We start from the raw sequence: 27,934 nt of genomic DNA on the forward strand, positions 1-27,934 counted from the left end.
TATACGTTTGAGATTTGTTGTGGCGAAGTGTGCGTGTTTTTTTTTTTGTTTTTTTGTTCTTTCTCTCGCACTGCGGTTAGAGGTTATCATTTTTTTTTCTGGCCCGCAGATTAGATCAACAAACTGTTTTTAGGACAGAAATGTTTTTCCTTCGTCAGGGCGACTCTTTTTCTTCTCCAGGCTGGGCCTCTTGTTATTATAAGTCTTAACGTCAATGGAAGATCGAATTATAAAAGGGTGAAATATTCAGTTTTCTGTTTTGTTTTTTTTTCCTTTGAATTTAGTTTTTCTGTAGCGCTCAGGTTTTCCACTGCATTTCATTAGCTGATTATTCTCAATGTGAAATCTATTTTGGTAATGGAATTTGATCTTTCTTTAGGCAACTGAAACCAAATTTTTACCTGTTATCTCCTCTGAGGATTGGACATTTTTTTTTGCGTGGTCACCCTTGGGCAGGTGTCTTTCGTTATTTTCACTGGAGGGGCCTTTCCTGTAGGTGGCGTCAAATTTATTTAATTTTGTCACTTTTTTTTACTCTTTTTTTTTTTTTGCCTTCTCAACAAAACCCCAAACTTTAATCTCCCTGCTGCATTTTCACGGTTTTTGTACCTGTTTGCAGGAAGAGGCCTAACTGAAACTTGCACACTTTAGGCCACATGCACACGTGGCATCTCTCTGATACCTTTTCTCCTTACAGGAGTTTAGCAGCAGAAAAAAATAAGTTTTTGCATGCACATTTATGCAGGTTTGTGCGTATTTATGGACGTTCGCGGGTATGGCGTTAAAGTATTCCATTGGTCAGAATGTTCATTTATTCTGGCCATTAGAATGTATTCATGCCAGATGAACAAATGCTCATAAACTCACCTAGCGTTAACACATGTCAGTGGGAGAAATGGTAGCAAATCATTGGTGTCAGTGGGAGAAATAGTGCCCCATCATTGGTGTTACTTGGAGGAATAGTGCCAAATCATTGGTGCTAGCGGGAGGAATAGTGCCCCATCATTGGTGTCAGTGGGAAGGAGTAGTGTCCCATCATTGGTATCAGTAAGAGGAATAGTGCCAAATCATTGGTGTCAGTGAGAGGACTAGTGCCCCATAATTGGTGTCAGTGGGAAGGAGTAGTGTCCCATCATTGGTATCAGTGGGAGGAATAGTGCCCCATAATTGGTGTCAGTGGGAAGGAGTAGTGTCCCATCATTGGTATCAGTGGGAGGAATAGTGCCCATCATTGGTATCAGTGGGAGGAATAGTGCCCCATCATTGGTGTCAGTGGGAGGAATAGTGCCCCATCATTGGTATCAGTGGGAGGAATAGTGCCCCATCATTGGTATCAGTGGGAGGACTAGTGTCTCATCATTGGTATCATTGGGAGGAATAGTGCCCCATCATTGGTGTCAGTGGGAGGAATAGTGCTTCATCATTGGTGTCAGTGGGAGGAATCGAGCCCATTATTGGTGTCAGTAGGAGGAATAGTGCCCCATCATTGGTATCAGTGGGAGGAATAGTTCCCCATCATTGGTGTCAGTGGGAGGAATAGTGTCCATCATTGGTATCAGTGGGAGGAATAGTGCCTCATCATTGGTGTCAGTGGGAGGAATCGTGCCCATTATTGGTGTCAGTAGGAGGAATAGTGCCCCATCATTGGTGTCAGTAGGAGGAATAGTGCCCCATCATTGGTGTCAGTGGGAGGAATAGTGCCCCATCGTTGGTGTCAGCAGGAGGAATAGTGGCCCATCATTGGTATCAGTGGAAGGAATAGTGCCCCGTCATTGGTATCAGTGGAAGGAATAGTGCCCCATCCTTGGTGTCAGTGGGAGGAATAGTGTCCCATCATTGGTATCAGTGGGAGGAATAGTGCCCCATCATTGGTATCAGTGGGAGGAATAGTGCCCCATCATTGGTATCAGTGAGAGGAATAGTGTCCCATCATTGGTGTCAGTGGGAGGAATAGTGTCCCATCATTGGTGTCAGTGGAAGGAATAGTGCCCCATCATTTGTATCAGTGGGAGGAATAGTGCCCCATCATTGGTGTTACTGGAGGAAATAGTGCCAAATCATTGGTGTCAGTGGGAGGGATAGGGCCGCATCATTGGTGTCAGTGGGAGGAATAGTGCCCCATCATTTGCTTCAGTGGGAGGAGTAGTGCTCTATCATTGGTGTCAGTGAGAGGAATAGTGCCCCATCATTGGTGTCAGTGGGAAGGAGTAGTGCCCCATCATTGGTGTCAGTAGGAGGAATAGTGCCCCACCATTGGTGTCAGTTGGAGAAGTAGTGCCCCATCATTGGTGTCAGTGGGAGGAATAGTGCCCCATCATTGGTGTCAGTGGGAAGGAGTAGTGCCCCATCATTGGTGTCAGTAGGAGGAATAGTGCCCCACCATTGGTGTCAGTTGGAGAAGTAGTGCCCCATCATTGGTGTCAGTGGGAGGAGTTGTGTCCCATAATTGGTTTAATTGGGAAGGAGTAGTGCCTCATCGTTGGTGTCAGGGGGAGGATTAGTGTCTCATCATTTGTGTCAGGGGGAGGATTAGTACCTCATCATTGGTTTCAGTGGGAGGAATAGTGCTCCATCATGGTGTCAGTGGGAGGAATAGTGTCTCAACATTGGTGTCAGTGGGAAGAATAGTGTCATTGTGGTGTATAGTGCTCCATTGTCAGTGTCATTGGCAGGAACTATATAGAATAATGCTCCAAGGGACTGATAAAATCAAGGAAATGGCTGCAATCTGGAGACCACTACCTTTTGAGCATTATAGTTTGCATACCCACATTTGATTCAAAAAGTTATTTGAATTAAAATTAGTTTATGTAGAAATACAAATACAATATGTTAGGATGGATGTAGGACAGCTAACATAGTACATATACAGAACTAGCAAAGCAGTGAATTATAAGTCCCAATGAGGTGTATGTGAAATGACATGTACAGCATCCAGTATACTCTGAGGTCCTCCTTGATGAGGGGGTTACTTATACCCCAAAACATTGGATAGAAGACCTCATTTTTTTTAAGACAGGGAGGATATACAAGATGGAATCCGGATCAAAGGCCACAGCATAGCCCACTGAGCCCCTGCACCATCCCAGTGACTGGTGACTGATCAAGGCCGTGTTATGATAATTGGAGGAAATAATTTTCAGTTTTTCTTGCTTGGCTTAAAATCTTACGGAAATGCCGTTAGCCCGACGACAGATCGGTAAATCCCTCAAAAATGCCTTTTTTATTGGGTGGGCGCTCCCCAATGCGGCCTGTCCAAACACACCTGTCACTCTGGAGAGAGGATTATGACACCATAACGGCAAGATCTCTTGCCCCTTCTGTGTCCCCATTAACAACCATAACACAAAAAATTTGTAGCACTAAAAACGCCCTAATCCTCTGTGGTATGTCAGACGATTGTACTGCGGGCCGCACGGGAACTCATGACCTCGCCGATCGCGTTACACCGTGTTCCCAGCACACAGTCAAGAATGGGGAAGTGAGCATTGTGTACTTATTTCTATAGAAAATTCTCTACACTTGGGCTTACCCCCCCCCCCATTACGCCTGCAATTCTTTCTGCACCCTGACCCGGCCTATTACACCAAACCAAGGCACGTCAGACGCATTTCATTATGCATGCTTGAACATAGTTGAACCTAACCGAGAAGACCAGTGTTCCTTCTGAAGGTTGGACAAACAACAAGAAAAAAAATTAAATGTTAGATATATACGTTGCAAGAATCTTGATTTGGTGAAAATATCCTCAAATTCTAAACTTCAGGTAAATCCGAACTTAAAGTATAACTAAACTGTAGAATAAAGATGCAATATATCACAGCTTAACAGTCCTTTGACGTAGTGGCTGTTCATATTCTTCCCCCTCCCGATACTTGTTTTCACCTTTTTCCTTCCTTTGTTGCATCTTAGTGCTGGTGATAGCAAGCTGCTTGCTAGGTGGCACATGTGCAGGCTCTCGCCGAAGCTAGGCCATGTGTGTCTATTGAAAAACACAGCACGGCTCGGCCCCGCCCGCTGCTCCCGCCTTTTTCAGCCACTTCCCATCTACATGCATTCCGCCGATTGGCTGACGGTGATAATAGTGTACTATGCCTACACAGTGTACTCTCCATCAGAATCCCATCTGTCAGGTGACAACAAAGAAGTAAAACTGGCAGACAGGGACAAATCGTTGTCACCTTAGACAGGAAGTACCCAAACAAGGACCTTCATAGCAGGATCACTAGAGATTATTTCTGTTTCAATATTTTTATTAAAAAAGTTTTGTTTTAAGAATACAACAAGCTCAAAATACACCCACGCAGGGGCAGAGCAGAACAGTAACACATAAACAGAGACATCCTGCTGACTTGTATTAGTCAAATAACGAAATGTCCAATGACATCAAGGAGGGACGGCAAAAAGCCGAACCAAATAGCAGCAGTAATCCAACATAATATCTGAAAAAGAAGAGGAAAGAAAAAAGGTTAGAAGAGAGGAAAAAGAAAAAAAAAAGGGAATCAGAAAGAAAACATGAAAGAAAGGAAACTAGAAGGATCACGGATCCAGGGTTAGCACAGGCAGCGACTATAGGAGGCCATAACTAGTAGGAGGCAGGGATGGCAAGGAATAACGTATCCAAGGTTCCCAAACCTTAAGGAATCTCGGATGAGAATCATGAAGAATGCTAGACATCTGTTCATTGAACAACATAGCATTCATCCGGGTCTTCAACCCTTGGAAGACAACCGAAGGGGTTCTCCAAGCTTGAGCTATAGCACGTTTGGCCAAAATAAATAGGAACTAGAGATTATTTCAATGAAAGATGCAGGTTTTTAAAATATGAAAAAAAAAAATCTGCTTTCAAAATCCATTGGGATGTGAAAGGTTATACTGTATATCAGGGGTGTCAAACTCCATTTCGTCGCGGGCCGTATCAGCATTATGGTCGCCCTCAAAGGGCCGGTTGTATCTGTAATACTAGATGTCCAGAGCACCCCACCCCCCCATTACATCAGATGTGAAGAATCCCACACCCTCCCTAACATCACCGTGCACCCCCTTTGGGGGCAGAGCTGGAAAGCAGAAAGTGCAGGGTCTGGAGGAGGACCAGAGGAGGAGTGGAGGCAGTTACCAGAGTCTGCTGAATGCTGAGACCAGGGGAGGCAAGAGATGAGGGGGTGCTGCAGCTGCAGGATTTGGCAGAGGAGTTCTATTCTCCTCTCTTCTGCCAACTGCTGAGACAAGGTGAGGGCCGAAACAAGGAGGTACCTGCAGGAAAGGTGCATGGGCCACATGAAATGGCCTGGAGGGCCGGAATCAGCCCACGGGCCTTGTGTTTGACACCTGTGCTGTATATGATTTAGAGTGACATGAATTCCATTTAAAACTCTATTAACCCAAAAAGCAAACATTTTTTACATTGCAGCTTACCAGTTCGTAGATGTGGTGGCTGCATTCATTTTCTTTTTTAGGTTTTCATTCCTTTTTTTTTTTTTTTTTTTCATCTGGTGATCCGAACAGCAAGTCTGTTGTTTTTCCAAAGAGCAAGATCTCTTCCACTATTCTAATATTGTCACTGATCACTTTATTAGTGTCAGTGGACATGTCAGGGGCAGTTAATCAGTTTCCCTACCCCCTGTGTCAGTTAGTGTCAGATTGCATGCCACACTATCGCAGTCCCTTTATAAGCCTCCGTTCAGACCGCCAGGACTTGGGATTTGACTTGTGAGACCCCCCAAGTCGTATGACATGTGAAATCCCATGTTAGCCAATGAGAGCGTTCTTAATTAGCACTACTGAAGTCGCTCCAACTCGTGCACATAGACTTTAATGGAAGTCGGATCCAAATCGCATCAATATAGATGAGGGATCCGACTTGGAGGCGACATTACAGAAAGATCACCCGAGTATTCCCTGAAAGTCGCTTCAAAGTTGCATCACAGTAGTACTCAACTCACCAGGAAGTCGCCTGGCAAAGTCGCACTGTAAGTTGCGCGACTTTCAAGTCGCAGTAGTGTGAACCGAGAACAGTACCCCAAAGATGTACTAAGAAAGGGCCAAAGCCCCTTACAGCCCAGTCACCTCAAACCCGACTTTGAAATCTGGCGACTTACAGTGAAGTTGCACGACACACCGTTTTCAGGTGTGACTTGCAAGACATCTGACACAGATGCAAATCGCACCAAAAGTACCGCATGCACTACTTGAGAAATCGGTGCGGCTCTGACCGAGTCGGAACCGCACTGATATGACCGCTCTAATTGCGGACAATAGGCTGCAATTTGGCATGCGATTTGCAAGTTCGCATGCCAATTCGCATCCACTATTACTCGGGGTCTTAGTTGACCTCGATCTTTTTTGTGTCAGGTTAACATTGCAACACAGTTTGGTATTCTCTTTTTGTTTTTGTATTTTCTTTTTTTTTTTGCAATAAAACAAACTGGCACAATTGTGCGGCAATGTTTGACATTTTTGGTGTTTTGCAGGCCAATCCCAGGCGTACGTTTTGATAGCCGGCATTTTCTTTCAGGAAACGGTTAATCGCCTGGATTCAAGAACGGCCTTCTCGTCCCCAGCGGCTCCCACATCATTTGCTAGAGAATGAAATGCGATATCGCAGACAGACTCCCCCGTTTTTGTTTCTGTGTGGCGAAGTTTAACTGCATCTCCGTGAAGGGTATCCTCTGCGGTCGCGCTTTGTGCGCGGTTTCCGAGGGCGAGGAAAGAGTTAACGCTGGCGGAGCCAAGGTCCTTGCAGTAGCGGTCACAGTCTCCTGTGTTGGGGCTTTATTGGGGGCGGCTATCTCCCCAATGTACTCTCCCCGGCTCTGGGAGCCTTCAAAATGTCTCAGCATTCGAAGGAAATGTATCCGACTTTTTCCCTTCAGTTTCGGTTCACACTCCTGCGACCTGAAAGTCGCACAATTTATAGTGCGACTTTACCAGGCGACTTGAGTACTACGTTGAAGCGACTTTGAAGCAACTTTCGGGAACTTTCCTGGGTAATCTTCCTGTAAGGTCGCATCCAAATCACATCAATGCGTGACAGTTATAGCGTCTACAAATTGTGGGATAAATTCCGAAATTATTATTTATTTGGCGGTGATCAGCGACTAAGTCTCGGTTCACACTACTGCGACCTGAAAGTCACGTGACTTACTTTGTGACTTTTCCAGGCGACTTCCTGGTGACTTGAGTAGTACTTTTGATGCGACTTTCAGGGAATGCCTGGGTAATCTTCCTGTAATGTCGGATCCGAATTGCATCAATATTGATGAGGATCCAACTTGGAGGCGACTTTCATTGACCCCTTTACGCCGGCGCTTGCCGGCCCTTTAAGAGTTTCAAAAGTTGGAAGACGGGACGGGCGGGGTTTAGAGATCATGTGACCGCCATGACGCATCATCACGGCGGTCACATGATAGAGAAAGGTCCCGATCGAAAGAGGAGACCGCGACCTTTCCGTGAGTACCAGACATGTGTGCTGGGAGCGTGCAGGGCGCGTGCTCTCAGCACATATGTTTTTTTTAATAGAACGCAAATGTGAGGCCGCTCGGCGTCTAGGCCCATTTGTGTGCGGCTGGCGTGAAGAGGTTAAAGTCTATGGGCACAAGTCGGATAGAAGTCACCTTCAAGTAGTACAGGAACCTTTTCTAAAGTCGGAGCGACTTCAGCAGTGCTAATAAAGACAATTCTCATTGACTAACATGGGATTTCACATGTCATGCGACTTGGGGGGTCTCACAAGTCGGATCCCAAGTTGCTGCAGTGTAAACTGAGCCTAAGGCTAGGTTCACGCCTGTGCAGGTTGCATTTGAGGTGTTTTCTGCATTGCATTTTGCATTTTTGCACTTGCATTTTGGCCGCATTTTATATGCGTTTTTCATGTTTTTTTTAATTATTTTAAATTTTTCTTGTTGCTAGGCAGATTTTAAATACAAAACACGGCAAAAACGCATCAAAAACACAATACATGCTTTTCTGCAGCGTTCCCATTGAAGTCTATAGAACCAAAAATGCAATGTTTTGCGTTCTAAAAAAGTCCCTGACCCTTTCCAAAAAATGCACCCGGTGAAAACGCAGAGATGTGAACCTGTCCAATAGGAAATCATGTTGAATGGACTGTACTGCGTTTCTGAAAAACACAAAATGCTGCAGAAAACACTCCGGTGTGAACCTGGGTAACATGGGATTTCAAATGTCATGTGACTTGGGGTCTCTCTCAAGTCATGTCAAATGAGCCTTAGCCCGGGTTCACACTGATGTGGTCTGGAATTCCCAGCGATTTTGTGCAAAAATAATGGGGAGATGTTATAGAAGGATATTATGGGGAGATGTTATAGAAGGATATTATGGGGAGATGTTATAGAAGGATATTATGGGGAGATGTTATAGAAGGATATTATGGGGAGGTGTTATAGAAGGATATTATGGGGAGGTGTTATAGAAGGATATCATAGAGAGATGTTATAGAAGGATATTATGGGGAGATGTTATAGAAGGATATTATGGGGAGATGTTATAGAAGGATATTATGGGGAGATGTTATAGAAGGATATTATGGGGAGATGTTATAGAAGGATATTATGGAGAGATGTTATAGAAGGATATCATGGAGAGATGTTATAGAAGGATATTATGGGGAGATGTTATAGAAGGATATTATGGGGAGATGTTATAGAAGGATATCATGGGGAGATGTTATAGAAGGATATCATGGGGAGATGTTATAGAAGGATATCATGGAGAGATGTTATAGAAGGATATTATGGGGGGATGTTATAGAAGGACATTATGGGGAGATGTTATAGAAGGATATCATGGGGAGATGTTATAGAAGGATATTATGGGGAGATGTTATAGAAGGATATCATAGAGAGATGTTATAGAAGGATATTATGGGGAGATGTTATAGAAGGATATTATGGGGAGATGTTATAGAAGGATATCATAGAGAGATGTTATAGAAGGATATTATGGGGAGATGTTATAGAAGGATATTATGGGGAGATGTTATAGAAGGATATCATAGAGAGATGTTATAGAAGGATATTATGGGGAGATGTTATAGAAGGATATTATGGGGAGATGTTATAGAAGGATATTATGGGGAGATGTTATAGAAGGATATTATGGGGAGATGTTATAGAAGGATATTATGGGGAGATGTTATAGAAGGATATTATGGAGAGATGTTATAGAAGGATATTATGGGGAGATGTTATAGAAGGATATCATAGAGAGATGTTATAGAAGGATATTATGGGGAGATGTTATAGAAGGAAATTATGGGGAGATGTTATAGAAGGATATTATGGGGAGATGTTATAGATGGATATTATGGGGAGATGTTATAGAAGGATATCATGGAGAGATGTTATAGAAGGATATTATGGGGAGATGTTATAGAAGGATATTATGGGGAGATGTTATAGAAGGATATGATGGGGAGATGTTATAGAAGGATATTATGGGGAGATGTTATAGAAGGATATCATGGAGAGATGTTATAGAAGGATATTATGGGGAGATGTTATAGAAGGATATTATGGGGAGATGTTATAGAAGGATATCATAGAGAGATGTTATAGAAGGATATTATGGGGCGATGTTATAGAAGGATATTATGGGGAGATGTTATAGAAGGATATCATAGAGAGATGTTATAGAAGGATATCATGGAGAGATGTTATAGAAGGATATGATGGGGAGATGTTATAGAAGGATATGATGGGGAGATGTTATAGAAGGATATTATGGGGAGATGTTATAGAAGGATATTATGGGGAGGTGTTATAGAAGGATATTATGGGGAGGTGTTATAGAAGGATATCATAGAGAGATGTTATAGAAGGATATTATGGGGAGATGTTATAGAAGGATCTCATGGGGAGATGTTATAGAAGGATATCATGGAGAGATGTTATAGAAAGATATTATGGGGAGATGTTATAGAAGGATATTATGGGGAGATGTTATAGAAGGATATTATGGGGAGATGTTATAGAAGGATATTATGGAGAGATGTTATAGAAGGATATCATAGAGAGATGTTATAGAAGGATATTATGGGGAGATGTTATAGAAGGATATGATGGGGAGATGTTATAGAAGGATATTATGGGGAGATGTTATAGAAGGATATTATGGAGAGATGTTATAGAAGGATATTATGGGGAGATGTTATAGAAGGATATTATGGGGAGATGTTATAGAAGGATATAATGGAGAGATGTTATAGAAGGATATCATAGAGAGATGTTATAGAAGGATATTATGGGGAGATGTTATAGAAGGATATTATGGGGAGATGTTATAGAAGGATATTATGGAGAGATGTTATAGAAGGATATTATGGGGAGGTGTTATAGAAGGATATCATAGAGAGATGTTATAGAAGGATATTATGGGGAGATGTTATAGAAGGATATCATGGGGAGATGTTATAGAAGGATATTATGGGGAGATGTTATAGAAGGATATTATGGGGAGGTGTTATAGAAGGATATTATAGGGAGATGTTATAGAAGGATATAATGGAGAGATGTTATAGAAGGATATCATAGAGAGATGTTATAGAAAGATATTATGGGGAGATGTTATAGAAGGATATTATGGGGAGATGTTATAGAAGGATATCATGGAGAGATGTTATAGAAGGATATGATGGGGAGATGTTATAGAAGGATATTATGGGGAGATGTTATAGAAGGATATTATGGGGAGATGTTATAGAAGGATATTATGGGGAGATGTTATAGAAGGATATTATGGGGAGATGTTATAGAAGGATATCATGGAGAGATGTTATAGAAGGATTTCATAGAGAGATGTTATAGAAGGATATTATGGGGAGATGTTATAGAAGGATATGATGGGGAGATGTTATAGAAGGATATTATGGGGAGATGTTATAGAAGGATATCATAGAGAGATGTTATAGAAGGATATCATAGAGAGATGTTATAGAAGGATATTATGGAGAGATGTTATAGAAGGATATAATTGGGAGATGTTATAGAAGGATATTATGGGGAGATGTTATAGAAGGATATCATAGAGAGATGTTATAGAAGGATATTATGGGGAGATGTTATAGAAGGATATTATGGGGAGATGTTACAGAAGGATATTATGGGGAGATGTTATAGAAGGATATTATGGGGAGATGTTATAGAAGGATATTATGGGGAGATGTTATAGAAGGATATTATAGGGAGATGTTATAGAAGGATATAATGGAGAGATGTTATAGAAGGATATCATAGAGAGATGTTATAGAAGGATATTATGGGGAGATGTTATAGAAGGATATTATGGGGAGATGTTATAGAAGGATATTATGGGGAGATGTTATAGATGGATATTATGGGGAGATGTTATAGAAGGATATTATGGGGAGATGTTATAGAAGGATATCATGGGGAGATGTTATAGAAGGATATCATGGAGAGATGTTATAGAAGGATATTATGGGGAGATGCTATAGAAGGATATCATGGAGAGATGTTATAGAAGGATATCATAGAGAGATGTTATAGAAGGATATCATGGGGAGATGTTGTAGAAGGATATTATGGGGAGATGTTATAGAAGGATATTATGGGGAGATGTTATAGAAGGATATTATGGGGAGATGTTATAGAAGGATATTATGGGGAGATGTTATAGAAGGATATCATGGAGAGATGTTATAGAAGGATATCATAGAGAGATGTTATAGAAGGATATTATGGGGAGATGTTATAGAAGGATATGATGGGGAGATGTTATAGAAGGATATTATGGGGAGATGTTATAGAAGGATATCATGGAGAGATGTTATAGAAGGATATCATAGAGAGATGTTATAGAAGGATATTATGGAGGGATGTTATAGAAGGATATTATGGGGAGATGTTATAGAAGGATATTATGGGGAGATGTTGTAGAAGGATATGATGGGGAGATGTTATAGAAGGATATGATGGGGAGATGTTGTAGAAGGATATTATGGAGAGATGTTGTAGAAGGATATTATGGGGAGATGTTGTAGAAGGATATTATGGGGAGATGTTATAGAAGGATATGATGGGGAGATGTTGTAGAAGGATATTATGGAGAGATGTTGTAGAAGGATATTATGGGGAGATGTTGTAGAAGGATATTATGGGGAGATGTTATAGAAGGATATTATAGGGAGATGTTATAGAAGGATATAATGGAGAGATGTTATAGAAGGATATCATAGAGAGATGTTATAGAAGGATATCATGGGGAGATGTTATAGAAGGATATTATGGGGAGATGTTATAGAAGGATATTATGGAGAGATGTTATAGAAGGATATCATGGGGAGATGTTATAGAAGGATATTATGGAGAGATGTTGTAGAAGGATATTATGGAGAGATGTTATAGAAGGATATTATGGGGAGATGTTATAGAAGGATATCATAGAGAGATTTTGTAGAAGGATATTATGGAGAGATGTTATAGAAGGATATAATGGAGAGATGTTATAGAAGGATATTATGGAGAGATGTTATAGAAGGATATAATGGAGAGATGTTATAGAAGGATATTATGGGGAGATGTTGTAGAAGGATATGATGGGGAGATGTTATAGAAGGATATTATGGGGAGATGTTATAGAAGGATATTATGGGGAGATGTTATAGAAGGATATCATAGAGAGATGTTATAGAAGGATATAATGGAGAGATGTTATAGAAGGATATTATGGGGAGATGTTGTAGAAGGATATTATGGGGAGATGTTATAGAAGGATATTATGGGGAGATGTTACAGAAGGATATTATGGGGAGATGTTATAGAAGGATATTATGGGGAGATGTTATAGAAGGATATTATGGGGAGATGTTATAGAAGGATACTATGGGGAGATGTTATAGAAGGATATCATGAGAATATTTCCGCAGATCCAGGCAATAGATTGCCTTTGTGAGGTCAGGACAGTATTTTTTTCCTGGTACTATGACAACATTGGCCCCAGTTTCCGCCTATGGGGGTGGCGGTTTTGCCTTGAAGGCCGCGTGTTTTCAGTCTAGTTAATGAGTTTATTGGATTAATATGACCGTATCTCATTTTCTCCTAGGTTGTTATAACAGAGCAGAACATTCCGTGTAAAGATGAGGAATCAAGGACATAAATCGTATCCTATTGCAGACATTTGCCATCCTGCCTGTGGGCTTGCTAGGACAGACTTTAAAGGACCAGGCCACCCAATACTGTTAGCCCATTGGTGGGTGGATGCTGGGCAGTTAGTGGTTTATTTTGTCTCTCATTATTATTATTATTATTATTATTATACAGTATTTATAAAGCGCCAATAGTTCACTCAGCGCTGTACATTACAAAGGGGGACAGAACATGTGACAGAACAATACCAATACAATGCAAAACATGAGGGGATCGAGGGCCCTGCTCTTTCGAGCTCTCATGAAAATATCCCTTTTTTATGGGTGATCTGTAGACATTGTTGAACACAACATTTGGGTCCACTTCCTGGACTGGGGTACAGACTCAGAGATTGCACAATAATGTAAATCCTGGTGCCTTTACATATCTTGGCTGTTTTTACAAATGTCTGACAGAGTTAAGTCCTTGCTGCAGTCTTTTCGCTTGTAATTTGTGGCTCCAAAGTTACAATATTGCGGCCTCTCTGCTTGTGTCCGACTACAAAGTTACAATGTTGCTGCCTCTCACCTTGTGACCGACTACAAAGTTACAATGTTGCGGCCTCTCACCTTTTGACCGACTACAAAGTTACAATGTTGCAGCCTTTCACCTTGTGACCTACTACAAAGTTACAATATTGCGGCCTCTCACCTTGTGACTGACTACAAAGTTACAATGTTGCGGCCTCTCACCTTGTGACCAACTACAAAGTTACAATGTTGCGGCCTCTCACCTTGTGACCGACTACAAAGTTACAATGTTGCGGCCTCTCACCTTGTGACCGACTACAAAGTTACAATGTAGCGGCCTTTCACCTTGTGACCGACTACAAAGTTGCAATGTTGCGGCCTCTCACCTTGTGACCGACTGCAAAGTTACAATGTTGCGGCCTTTAATGTTGTGACCGACTGCAAAGTTACAATGTTGTCGTCTCTCACCTTGTGACTGACTGCAAAGTTACAATGTTGCAGCCTCTCACCTTGCTACTGACTACAAAGTTACAATGTTGCAGCCTCTCACCTTGTGACTGACTACAAAGTTACAATGTTGCGGCCTCTCACCTTGTTACCGACTACAAAGTTACAACGTTGCAGCCTCTCACCTTGTGACTTAACAACAGAACCTAGACCTTGATTTATTGTCAGTTTCAATTGATCTGGAAAAAAAAAACCGCTTGATTTGGTGACGCCATATTTGGACAGTGTGACAGCTGCTTTTGTATTAGTACAGATCCAAGCCTGGCTGTGGACTCTACATAGAACCTGATAGGAAAGTGTAGGCACTGGCGTCAGTGTAAAAAGTTATCCGTGACTCGAGTAAACAAGTGAATTTATCCTGCAGCTAAAAAAAACCCAAAACACACACACAGTCCAAAACCCACCACGGTTAAGATTTGTTCAACAATGAAATGATTAGAGCAGCCAATCTCTGTAAGGGCTGATTATAGAAAAAAGATGTCAACATGTTTTTCCAGTAAGAGGGAGAATGTGGTAGCTGTTCCTCCGTGAAGCAGATTAATCATCTCCATGTGTGTGAAATCTACATGAATGTCAGGAAATCAGGGGCAGCTCCGAGCGAGCGCTTCACACAACTTGTGAACTGGCAGCATCTCCAACAGTCCAGAAAATGGTGGACCGCTCCGTCAACCGCCAATGGTGGGACATTCACAAAAAAGTATTCCCGTGAAGATGTTCCATCCGCAGTGACCACATGGTAGTTCAGTCCAAACTATAATGTTTATAATACGCTTATATAAGTATAATATATGTATATGCTATGGCAGCTCAGGACACTGAGGGCTTGTTCACACTTGCAATTTGGGGGAGCAGTAAAACCCCATAGTTGAGATGCGCTTTTACCAAACTCACCCCCCCTCAACCACTAGTGTAGCATCATTGGCCACCCCATGCTTCAGGGGGCCCGTGCAGCCTCCCCGTAACATTCTTTTTTACACTTGGAGAAGAGGGGTGGCGGAGGTGGCATGTACTGGAATCAGTGCCCTTTATTTTCCTTCTGCGACCAATGAAAACCGGCTTCTCCTCCACTCCCTCCTGCCAGCGGCCGCAGGAGGAAAATGTTCATTATGCTATTCAAAATAAAAAATTCATTATTCTGAGCCATTTCATTTCATTGTGGCCCCTTGACTAGTTAGCAAATCACTTAAGTGGCCCTCGCTTTTCAAAAAGTTGAGCCCCCCTGACTTATTCCATCAGGGGTCTGTGGTCTCACTTTGGTGAAAATGAAGTCCCACTTACCTGTGTCCTCCTGGGATACTGGCAACGTGGATCCCAGGACACCATCGAGTACTCCGCAGCATATACACCACGAGACATTGACAAGGGGCTGCAAGAACCAGGAAGAGACAGCCAGACCCTTGATGATGGAAATGGTACCGGCGGGTAGAGTAGTAAGGCTTCCTGGGCTGTGTGACCTCATTATCCCCGGAGGCTGCAGGTGACTGGGACATCATTCTCACCTAGGCAAGGATCTCAGAAGTGCTGGGAGATGTCCCTAAAAAACTGGAAAAAAAAAAAATTCTAACTATGTGAGGGGGGCAGTGGTGCTTTTAGGTTTTGTGCTTCCCTAGGCAACAAAAAAATCAGACCCCCCCCCCCTCCTCTGTAGAGAGAGCCTGACACCCACCAACAACACCCCTGCCCCAACTGAGAGAGCCTTCCACTAACACACACACACACCCGGCGACAGAGAGAGAGAGACACCTTCACAGTTCTGGCCATCACCAGGAACGGCAGTCGGGCTCAAGCAGCCCATAGCCTCTCTCAGATCCCACCTGGTCCCCATACTGCATAGGTCCCTAATTCTGGGGGGCAGTGATGCCCCCTTAAAAAATGCTCCCCTAGGCAAATGCCTTGTTTGCCTTGTGGTAAATACGCCCATGGGGGGGGGGGGAGTACAATGATGTGAAGTGGGTGGGGAGGGAGATGATTAGCAACCTATAAGTAAGGATACATTGTATCACTGCAGGATCACTGTTACTTTTTATGTAACATAATCATTGTAGACATGAAACCGTAAAACTGCCTTTGGTGACAAGTTGGAATGTATCTTTATTTTCGCTCTTGTGGTAGCTGGTTCTTCTCCGTGTGACTGAACCAGCGAAACCTCACAGAATGCAAGGGGAGTGTTACTTTGTGCTGCCAAATAGGCCAATGTTGTGAAAAGGTGCAGACTTGGCCACATGCACCAAGGCTACTAGTTCTGAACCACTGGGTCTATCGCCCACTGCTGAGTTGTGGACTCCCTCCTCCTGGGCCTCCTGATATCTGCAAATCCCCTCAACTCCTACAGTGCCTCCCATAGTCTCATCCAACCTCCCATAGTTGCCTACAGTGCCCCTCAACTTCTCACAGTGCCTCCCATAGTGTCATCCAACCTCCCATAGTTGCCTACAGTGCCCCTCAGCTTCTCACAGTGCCTCCCATAGTGTCATCCAACCTCCCATAGTTGCCTACAATGCTCCTCAACTTCTCACAGTGCCTCTCATAGTGTCATCCAACCTCCCATAGTTGCCTACATTGCCCCTCAGCTTCTCACAGTGCCTCCCATAGTGTCATCCAACCTCCCATAGTTGCCTACAGTGCCCCTCAGCTTCTCACAGTGCTCCCATAGTGTCATCCGACCTCCCATAGTTGCCTACAGTGCTCCTCAACTTCTCACAGTGCTCCCATAGTGTCATCCAACCTCCCATAGTTGCCTACAGTGCTCCTCAACTTCTCACAGTGCTCCCATAGTGTCATCCAACCTCCCATAGTTGCCTTCAGTGTTCCTCAACTTCTCACAGTGCCTCTCATAGTGTCATCCAACCTCTCATAGTTGCCTACAATGCCCCTCAACTTCTCACAGTGCCTCCCATAGTGTCATCCAACCTCCCATAGTTGCCTACAGTGCCCCTCAACTTCTCACAGTGCCTCCCATTGTGTCATCTAACCTCCCATAGTTTCCTACATTGCCCCTCAATCTTCCACAGTGCCTACAGGTCCCTTAAAAGTCATCAGTCTCCCCCCCGTGCCCCCACCTACCCCCCACTTTGGCCCTGCTCTTGCAACAAAGACTCCAGACCCTTATAGTGGCCTTAAATGTGTCCCACAGTGCCTCCCAACCCACATAGTGCCCTCCAGTCTCCCATTATACCCCAGCAAAACCCACTGTTGGAGAGACATTGGTTGCTATGTTAGGCCACCAGAATGGCTTGATTGCTCGTTGCCTGTATGTGTTTGTTATGTTCGGTCATCAAAAAGGCTTGATTGCTCGTTGCCTGTATGTGGTTGTTATGTTCGGTCATCAGAAAGGCTTGATTGCTTGTTGCCTGTATATGGTTGTTATGTTCAGTCATCAGAAAGGCTTGATTGCTCGCTGCCTGTATGGCGGCGGCATGCTGTGTAAAAAACGAAATCAAGGAGCTGACAGTCAGTCGACAGTAGCCCGGCTCTGACAGCACACTGACCCTACAATTAGGACTTCCCTTTGATGTGGGCCTGTTGTGCTAACCATTTTCTCTTGGTGTGGGCCTGACTACAATTTCCAGAGGTCATGTCAACAGCAGTGGCCCTTTAAAGTCACCGGATTGCTGCTAGATGAAAGGGAGAGGACCTCACAGAGAACTGTTGGAGCATGGAAGGTTTTAGAAAGAATTTACCAGATCCCTGGTCACAATAGGAACCACTGACCTAAGGTTGCCATACACCATACAATCTGATTGTACAATCGTCTTTAGATCTACCATCAACTATGTACTTCAGGGGCCCGCCTGATTTGATATAAATTGACTGGATTTTTTAGATCTACCAAAACCTGTGTGAATTGGGAACGCAGTTCTGGTACCTCCAGCACTGACTGCATGTAAAGGCAAGGGATGCTGAGGTGTGCTGGAGGGTCTTTGGATTGGGATCTATTGTTGATGGGTGGGCCTGGGGGTACGGATATGTTGCTGTGGGGTTAATTGTTGCTGGGAGGTATCTACTGTTGCTGTCTGCTGGGATATCTAATGTTGTTGTTGGGGTCTTTTGTTGTTTGGTTTGATCTATTGTTGCCTCGGGTTGGTGGTTTGAGGTGAATTGGAGGTGGAACCAAGGGACGGTTCTTGGAGGTGGGTAGAGGGTGGAACCAAGGGACACGTCTTGGAGCTGGGTAGGGGGTGGAATCAAGGGGTGGTTCTTGGAGGTGGGTAGGGGGCGGAATCAAGGATTGGTGCTTGGAGCTGGGTAGGGGGAGGAAGCAAAAGATGGTGCTTTGAGGTGGGTAGGAGGTGGGATCAAGGGGTGGTTCTTGGAGGTGGGTAAGGGGTGGAACGAAGGGAAGGTTCCTGGAGGTGGGTAGGAAGTAAGACTAAGGGATGGTTCTTGGAGGTGGGTCGAGGGTGGAACCAAGGGACCGTTCTTGGAGGTAGGTAGGGGGTGGAACCAAGGGATGGTTCTTGGAGGTGGCTAGGGGGCGGAACCAAGGGACGGTTCTTGGAGGTGGTAGGTGGTGGAAACATGGAATGGTTCTTGGAGGTGGGTAGGGTTGGAACCAAGGGACATGTCTTGAAGTTGGGTAACGGGTGGAATGAAGGGGCAGTTCTTGGAGGTGGGTAGGGGGCAGAATCAAGGATTGGTGCTTGGACTTGGGTAGGGGTTGTAACCAAAGGATGGTGCTTTGAGGTGGGTAGGAGGTGGGAACAAGGGGTGGTTCTTGGAGGTGGGTAGGTGGTGGAACCAAGGGACCATTCTTGGAGGTGCGTAGGGGGGTGGAAACCAAGGGATGGTTCTTGGAGGTGGGTAGGGAGTGGAAACCAAGGGATGGTTCTTGGAGGTGGGTAGGTGGTGGAACCAAGGGACAGTTCTTGGAAGTGGGTAGGTGGTGGAACCAAGGGACAGTTCTTGGAGGTGGGTAGGTGGTGGAACCAAGGGACAGTTCTTGGAGGTGGGTTAGGGGGAAGAGACAAGAGATGACTCAGAAGAGGGAAGTACTTGCCCCAGCCCTGACCAGTATAGTATTTAGCCGTCTTTAGTTAATAAGAGTGTGAGATACTGGATTTCCATAAAATACATTTCTATATTATCTGCTGTCATGTTACAAATACACAGAGCAGCCAAGAAGAGGAAAGGTCTTGGTGACACCAGATTCAAAGGGGTTATGGTGAAAAGAAACAGGCTTTGTTGTATTGCTTGTCTGCCTGTTTGACACCTCGCACACCACATATCAGTGTGGTTGTTATGTTCGGTCATCATAAAGGATTGATTGCCCATTGCCTCTATGTGGTTGTTATATTCAGCCATCAGAAAGGCTTGATTGCTCATTGCCTGTATGTGGTTTTAGGTTCGGCCATCAGAAAGGCTTGATTGCTCATTGCCTGTATGTGGTTTTAGGTTCGGCCATCAGAAAGTGGTGATTGCTCGTTACCTGTATGTGGTTGTTATATTCAGCCATCAGAAAGGCTTGATTGCTCGTTGCCTGTATGTAGTTGTTATGTTCGGCCATCAGAAAGACTTGATTGCCTATATGTGGTCATTATGGTCGGCCATCAGAAAGGCTAGATTGCTCATTGCCTGTATGTGGTTTTAGGTTCGGCCATCAGAAAGTGGTGATTGCTCGTTACCTGTATGTGGTTGTTCTGTTCGGCCATCAGAAAGCGTGATTGCTCGTTGCCTGTATGTGGTTGTTGTGTTCAGCCATCAGAAAGCGGTGATTGCTTGCTGCCTGTATGTGGTTGTTCTGTTTGGCCATCAGAAAGGCTTGATTGCCTGTTGCATGTATCTGCCATCAGAAAGCGGTGATTGCCCGTTGCCTGTATGTGGTTGTTAGATTCGGCCATCAGAAAGCGGTGATTGCCCATTGCCTGTATGTGGTTGTTCTGTTCGGCCATCAGAAAGTGGTGATTGCTCGTTGCCTGTATGTGGTTGTTCTGTTCGGCCATCAGAAAGTGGTGATTGCTCGTTGCCTGTATGTGGTTGTTAGATTCGGCCATCAGAAAGCGGTGATTGCTCGTTGCCTGTATGTGGTTGTTAGATTCGGCCATCAGAAAGCGGTGATTGCTCGTTGCCTGTATGTGGTTGTTCTGTTCGGACATCAGAAAGGCTTGATTGCTCGCTGTCTGTATGGCGGGCATGCTGTGTATAAACTCGGCCAAGGAGCTGACAGTCATTCGGCAGTAGCCCGGCTCTGACAGCACACTGACTCTACAATTAGGACTTCCCTTTGATGTGGGCCTGTTGTGCTAACCATTTTCTCTTGGTGTGGGCCTGACTACAATTTCCAGAGGTCACGTCAACAGCAGTGGCCCTTTAAAGTCGCCTGATTGCTGCTAGATGAAAGGGAGAGGACCTCACAGAGAAAACAGCAACTTTCTTGGCTTCTTGGCTGCACTCAGCTAAACGCTTTAACCCCTGGGTTACCAGAGCCGCCTTTGAGGCCTGCTGAGGAGCTGGGACGGCATTTCGGGAATAGAGCTCATGTGTGATTTGACGGCCCGATGTACAAAATGCTGCCTTTTGTGTAAAGCTTCTGATGACTTTTATAAATAAATACATGAAAATTCCCACCTTGGCTCAGAAAACATTGAGTGTTGATGTAGTGTTTGCTGTGCAGCCTAGTGCGGAGTCCTGTGGCGGGACGGACCGGCCGCAGTGTGGAGCGGACAAGTTCCGGTATGGTACGGCTGGGTCAGGACCGGGTCATGGTGAGTGATGACTTAAAGCTGAACTCCGGGGAAATGAAGGCAGCTCTGTAATTTATTTATTTATTAATTTCAGGTACTTATATAGCGCCATCAATTTTATGCAGCACTTTACATATATATTGTACATTCACATCAGTCCCTAACCCTCAGGGGGCGCACAATCTAAGGTCCCTAACCCTCAGGGGGCGCACAATCTAAGGTCCCTAACCCTCAAGGGGCGTACAATCTAAGGTCCCTAACCCTCAAGGGGCGTACAATCTAAGGTCCCTAACCCTCAAGGGGCATACAATCTAAGGTCCCTAACCCTCAAGGGGCGTACAATCTAAGGTCCCTAACCCTCAAGGGGCGTACAATCTAAGGTCCCTAACCCTCAAGGGGCATACAATCTAAGGTCCCTAACCCTCAAGGGGCGTACAATCTAAGGTCCCTAACCCTCAAGGGGCATACAATCTAAGGTCCCTAACCCTCAAGGGGCGTACAATCTAAGGTCCCTAACCCTCAAGGGGCATACAATCTAAGGTCCCTAACCCTCAAGGAGCGTACAATCTAAGGTCCCTAACTCACATTCATACGTACACATACTAGGGACAATTTAGACAGGATCCAATTCACCTACCAGCATGTCTTTGGAGTGTGGGAGGAAACCGGAGTACCCGGAGGAAACCCACGCAGGCACAGGGAGAACATGCAAACTCCAGGCAGGTGGTGCCGTGGCTGGGATTCAAACCAACGACCCGAGTACTGCCAGGCGGAAGTGCTAACCATTTAGCCTCTGTGCTGCCCCAATTCTGAATACATCGTTCAGCCCGGGTTCACATACATGCGGTGCGGCACATCGCATGTGATTCGCACAGGAACCGTACCGCATTCCTCTGCAAAGCACATGCGATTTGTGTGCGGTGCGATCGGAGTCGTACATTTTGTATGGCTCTAATCGCACCGCACCAAAAACGCGCAGGACCCTTTTTTCGGTCTGCGCTAGAATCGGATCGCATGGGTATTCACACCTATCGGATCCAATTCTGCACATCGCGATTTCGGGGTGTTGTTAACTTAACATACACGCGGTTCGCATGAACGAGGTGCGATTCTGATGCGGTGTGGAATTCACACAGAAAATGCTGCGACTGCCACACCGCATCAGTGTGAACCCAGGATAGTGCAGGCCATAGACTGGTCATTCATTGGTCAATTTTTCGTCCACACGAAAAATCGGCCGATATTCACGCCGTTAGTGGGGCCAGCCCGTCGGCCGTTTTTCGTGGATCTTCTCATTTATTTTTATCGTTCATGCTGGAAAATCCACGAAAAACAGCCGTTTTTTCGTGGACGATGGTGGCAGCGTCGGCAACGGCGCCGACCGATTTTTCGTTTATCGTCCGACAATTCAGCTGATAAACGGCCCCTCTATGGCCTGCCTAAGGCTCAGTTGAGTCTGCCATGACTTGGGATCCAACTTGCGAGACCCCAAGTCGCATGACATCTGAAATCCCATGTTACCCAGGTTCACACCTAAGCGTTTTCTGCCGTGTTTTGCGGAAACGCAGTACAGTCCATGTAATATGATTTCCTATGGGACAGGTTCACATTTCCACATTTTCACCCGGTGCCTTTTTTGGAAAGGGTCAGGGACTTTTTTTTTTTAAAGCAAAACATTGCGTTTTTGGTTCTATAGACTTCAATGGGAACGCTGCAGAAAAGCATGTATTGCGTTTTTGCCGCATTTTGTGTTTAAAGTCTCCCTAGCAACAAGAAAAATGTAAAAACGCTTCTAATTCCATATCGGTGTGAACCAGTGCTAAGTGTACTTTGTAAATGCCTCGGTGTGACCTGGTATCAGTCCCTGAACAGCAGGGCTAGAGTGTGAGAGAAGGAAACAGCACAAAGACCTGTTTAGGTGCTGACTAGAAGCACGCTGATGGAAGGAGAGAGCAGAGTGATGAGATTACCACCGTGCTGCTTTCCTTTTTTACTGCCCAGCTATAGTCTGGGGGCAGGTCCAGGACGACCTGGGCTCAGAGGAAGTGGCTGGAAAGGTCATCAGACATTTAGAGGCCAAAAAAGTCCTACAGGGGAACTCCCTGGATTGAATGTGAATATTGCAGGAAAAGCTGGGGGTTTTTTTGTTTTTAATTTTATTTTTTTTTAACGGGCTGTTTATTTTTATCTTGGTATGAATGGCTGAAGTTCTGCTTTATGTTGCAGAAAAGAAACAGCCTTGTACTTTCATTAAGATCAAGGGTGGACTGACAACTCATGGGGCCCCCGGGCAATAGGGGATCATGGGCCCCCTGTCCTCGCCCACACTCAAACCACACCCAAAAAAGCCTATGAAAGGTACCAGGGGCATCTCATGGGGCCCCCTACTGACCCCGGGCCCTCAGGCAATGCGTGAGTACCCGAATGGTTAGTCCACCCCTGGTTAATATCAAGTATAGCCAAAGCCGGAATGGTGGTGCTTTGGATGGAGTGGAAGGATCGGGTTTTTATTGTCGTCTGTATCTTGTTGGGGAGGCTCCCCGTCACGCCCCGTCCTTGTGACACAGCAGGAAGGACATCCCAGGTTTAGACCACTAATGAAAACGAAAAAGTTCAAAATAAAAAACAATAAAATGAGCAGCAAACACAAACAGGGGATTTCCTCCCAATCCGATAATAAGTGTTGCGCTAATAATCCGAAACCAAAATAAACACCAAACGTTACAATGTTGCATATACAAATAAGTCAATATACAAAATAAATAAATGGATCATAAAAATATTCTATTTAACCCCTCGCCCTCCAGAGGATTCCCCCCCCCCCTTCCTTACCAGGCTATTTTTTGCGATACGGCGCTGCCTCATTTTAATTGACAATTGCGCGGTCATGCAACGCTGCACCCAAATGAAATTGAAGTCCTTTTTTTCCCATGCATTGAGCTTTCTTTCTGTGGTATTTGATTGCCTCTGTGTTTTACATTATTTGCTCTATAAACAAAAAAAGACCGACAATTTTGAAAAAAAACAAACAATATTTTCGACTTTTTGCTATAAAAGATATCTAATAAAAAATGTAAAAAAATCGAATTTCATCGTTTATTTAGGCCAAAATGTATTGTGCTCCGTGTCTTTGCTAAAAACAAAATCCTGATACGTGTAAATTAATTGGTTTACGTGAAACTTATAGCATCTACAAATGGCAGTGTAGATACTGGGATTTTTTGTTCCGTGGCGACCAGCGACTTATAGCGAGACTGCGGCGGGCATTCTGACACTGGGGAGGGGGCCTGACTGTCAATGACATCCCCAGTGACACCAATACAGTGATCAGTGGCAGTGCATTTAGGTTTTGTGCTGCCCTAGGCAACCACAAATTCGTCTGCCCCCACGGACACCGACCAACACCCCCCCCCCCGGACATTGACCAGCAACACCCCTGCCCTCCACACGAGAGACCCTTCCACTACCACCCCCCCTCCCCGGCGACAGACAAAAAGACACTCACCTTCACAGCTCCAGGCATCCCCGGGAATGAGAGTCAGGCTCTGCATACACCATCAAGAAGTCCGCAGCCTCTCTCAGTTCCCACCTGGTTTCCATGGCATGCATGTCCCTTCTTCCGGGGGAAGGTGTTGCTCCCCGGAAAAATGCTGCCCTAGGCAAATGCCTTGTTTGCCTTGTGGTAAATACCCCCCTGATCAGTGCTAATAAAAAGCACTGACACTGTACTAATGACGCTGAGCAGGAAGGGGTTAACATGTGGAGCAATCAAAGGGTTAACTGTGTGCTGTTTCACTGTGTGTGTTTTACTAGAGAAACATGCTGCTTTGTATTGCATTGCTATGCAGAGCAATACAAAGCAGAATGTTGGAGCTGACAGGAGAGAGATCTGTATTGGTCCCACACAGACCTCTCAACTTTCACTGTTCCTCGGTGATCGCTGGGTGCCAGTGGAGAATCGTTCCAGAATCATCCCGTGATCTTCTACTACTACCAATGTCGCCCAACACCACCGTGGAAGACAAGACGTGGGCTTACCAGGTAGGTTGACCCCTTGTTCAGAGAGGTCAACAAACGCTACTATTAATAGACCAAAATGGAGATCTGAATCAAACTGGTGACTCAAACCGCTCCCCCAGATGTACATGGATACAAGGTGTGCGTATATATCCATAGAAAAACAAATGATATGCCACTCTTAGTGTAGATCAGTGGTTCTCAACCTGTGGGTCGCGACCCCTTTGGGGGTTGAACGACCCTTTCACAGGGGTCCCCTAAGACCATCAAAAAACACATATTTCCGATGTGTAAAGAGCAGCTACTGTGTAGAAAGCAGCTGCTGTGTTGAAAGCAGCTACTCTGTTAAAAGCAGCTACTGTGTTGAAAGCAGCAATATTGGAGGTAAAACGACACTCATGAATTATAATTACTGGGTAAATAATTTTATGGTTGGGGGTCACCACAACATGAGGAACTGTATTAAAGGGTCACGGCATTAGTAAGGTTGAGAACCACTGGTGTAGATGATTAAAAACAACACTGATTAGACAAGAATCGCACTTACACGCATGTAAAAGCCATAAGCATCTCGATATAATTACTAATCGGCACACAAAAACCTGTACTACCAGTATATTCCTGCGCAATGGCGTCACAAGGAACGTTCCACCCAATGCGTTTCGTCACACCAGATGTCTTCTGGGGCTAGGAGGGGAGGAAATCCCCACTTAGTTGTTATTGGAACAGGTGTCCCCATCCGAAGATTTTCCCCTTACCTTGGAACAGGTGTCACCATCCGAAGATTTTCCCCTTACCTTGGAACAGGTGTTTTGAGTTTTTTGTCCAAAATCTGCCCCTATCTCAGGTAAAATCCTGTGTGTACATGGACACGTAGGCGTTTATTGAGTTGAGTTCAGGGGCTTTGGCAAAAAAAAAATGCCAAAAGCTCCTAAACTGACGTTTACATGAGGCCTTAAGCGTCTTAACTTCAGTTGGCTTTGGAGACCTTTTTCTACATTTGTGTTCTTTTTCTACATTTGTGTTCTTTTTCTACATTTGTGTTCTTTTTCTACATTTGTGTTCTTTTTAGACATTTGTGTTCTTTTTATACATTGTGTTCTTTTGTACATTTGTGTTCTTTCTATACATTTGTGTTCTTTCTATACATTTGTGTTCTTTTTATACATTTGTGTTCTTTTTATACATTTGTGTTCTTTCTATACATTTGTGTTCTTTCTATACATTTGTGTTTTTTTTATACATTTGTGTTCTTTCTATACATTTGTGTTCTTTTTATACATTTGTGTTCTTTCTATACATTTGTGTTCTTTTTATACATTTGTTTTCTTTCTATACATTTGTGTTCTTTTTATACATTTGTTTTCTTTCTATACATTTGTGTTCTTTTTATACATTGTGTTCTTTTGTACATTTGTGTTCTTTCTATACATTTGTGTTCTTTCTATACATTTGTGTTCTTTCTATACATTTGTGTTCTTTCTATACATTTGTGTTCTTTTTATACATTTGTGTTCTTTCTATACATTTGTGTTCTTTTTATACATTTGTGTTCTTTCTATACATTTGTGTTCTTTTTATACATTTGTTTTCTTTCTATACATTTGTGTTCTTTTTATACATTTGTGTTCTTTCTATACATTTGTGTTCTTTCTATTCATTTGTGTTCTTTTTATACATTTGTGTTCTTTCTATACATTTGTGTTCTTTTTATACGTTGTGTACTTTTTTACATTGTAAGGTAAAATGCCATTTGGTTGTTTCACGCTCGAGCGATGTGTATTTCACCTTCAGAAGGTAAGGAAAAAAAAGCTTTGTATATAGAAAAAGTCTGACACAGGAAGCAATAATGTCTGAGTGGAGGGGGAGAAGGTCAGCCAAGGTCACGCCAAGCACTCACTCTAAGTGCTCTGTCACCACGCCGAGCCCTGATGAGAAAAACAGTTCCTGCCGATAGTCTGTGATCCGGCCGGTCCCTGACAAGTCTACAACACTCATTTCTGTCATTGTGACCAATGCCCAGACAGCAATGTTCACATATATTGCACTGAGGAGGGGTAACGAGCTCCAACCAGCTTAGCCGCATATTTAGGATGTATGCGGTCTATAAACCAGAGGCTCTGGATGGACAGTTGGATAAATGGTTCTATATTTAGGATGTATGCGGTCTATAAACCAGAGGCTCTGGATGGACAGTTGGATAAATGGTTCTATATTTAGGATGTATGCAGTCTATAAACCAGAGGCTCTGGATGGACGGTTGGATAAATGGCTCTATATTTAGGATGTGTCTGGTCTATAAACCAGAGGCTCTGGATGGACAGTTGGATAAATGGCTCTATATTTAGGATGTGTCTGGTCTATAAACCAGAGGCTCTGGATGGACAGTAGGATAAATGGCTCTATATTTAGGATATATCCGGTCTATAAACCAGATTCTCTGGATGTACAGTTGGATAAATGGCTCTATATTTAGGAGGTGTCTGGTCTATAAACCAGAGGCTCTGGATGGACGGTTGGATAAATGGCTCTATATTTAGGATGTGTCTGGTCTATAAACCAGAGGCTCTGGATGGACGGTTGGATAAATGGCTCTATATTTAGGATGTATCCGGTCTATAAACCAGAGGCTCTGGGTGGACAGTTGGATAAATGGCTCTTTATTTAGGACATATCAGCCTATAAACCAGAGGCTCTGGGTGGACAGTTGGATAAATGGCTCTATATTTAGGATGTATCCGGTCTATAAACCAGATTCTCTGGGTGGACAGTTGGATAAATGGCTCTTTATTTAGGACGTATCAGCCTATAAACCAGAGGCTCTGGGTGGACAGTTGGATAAATGGCTCTATATTTAGGATGTATCCGGTCTATAAACCAGATTCTCTGGGTGGACAGTTGGATAAATGGCTCTATATTTAGGATGTGTCTGGTCTATAAACCAGAGGCTCTGGATGGACAGTTGGATAAATGGCTCTATATTTAGGATGTATCCGGTCTATAAACCAGAGGCTCTGGATGGACAGTTGGATAAATGGCTCTATATTTAGGATGTATCCGGTCTATAAACCAGATTCTCTGGGTGGACAGTTGGATA

At 43.9% G+C, this 27,934-nt stretch overlaps 1 protein-coding gene across 2 annotated transcripts in view; it reads left to right on the forward strand.

Moving 5' to 3' along the window:
• EYA2 (EYA transcriptional coactivator and phosphatase 2) overlaps positions 1-27,934 on the forward strand; it is a 197,234-nt gene that overhangs the window by 24,759 nt on the left and 144,541 nt on the right. The window lies entirely within an intron of this gene.

This window comes from Staurois parvus, unplaced genomic scaffold (genome assembly GCF_062004578.1).
Source record: "Staurois parvus isolate SC_StPar_1 unplaced genomic scaffold, SC_StPar_1.0 ptg000699l, whole genome shotgun sequence".
Classification (NCBI taxonomy): Eukaryota; Metazoa; Chordata; class Amphibia; order Anura; family Ranidae; genus Staurois; species Staurois parvus.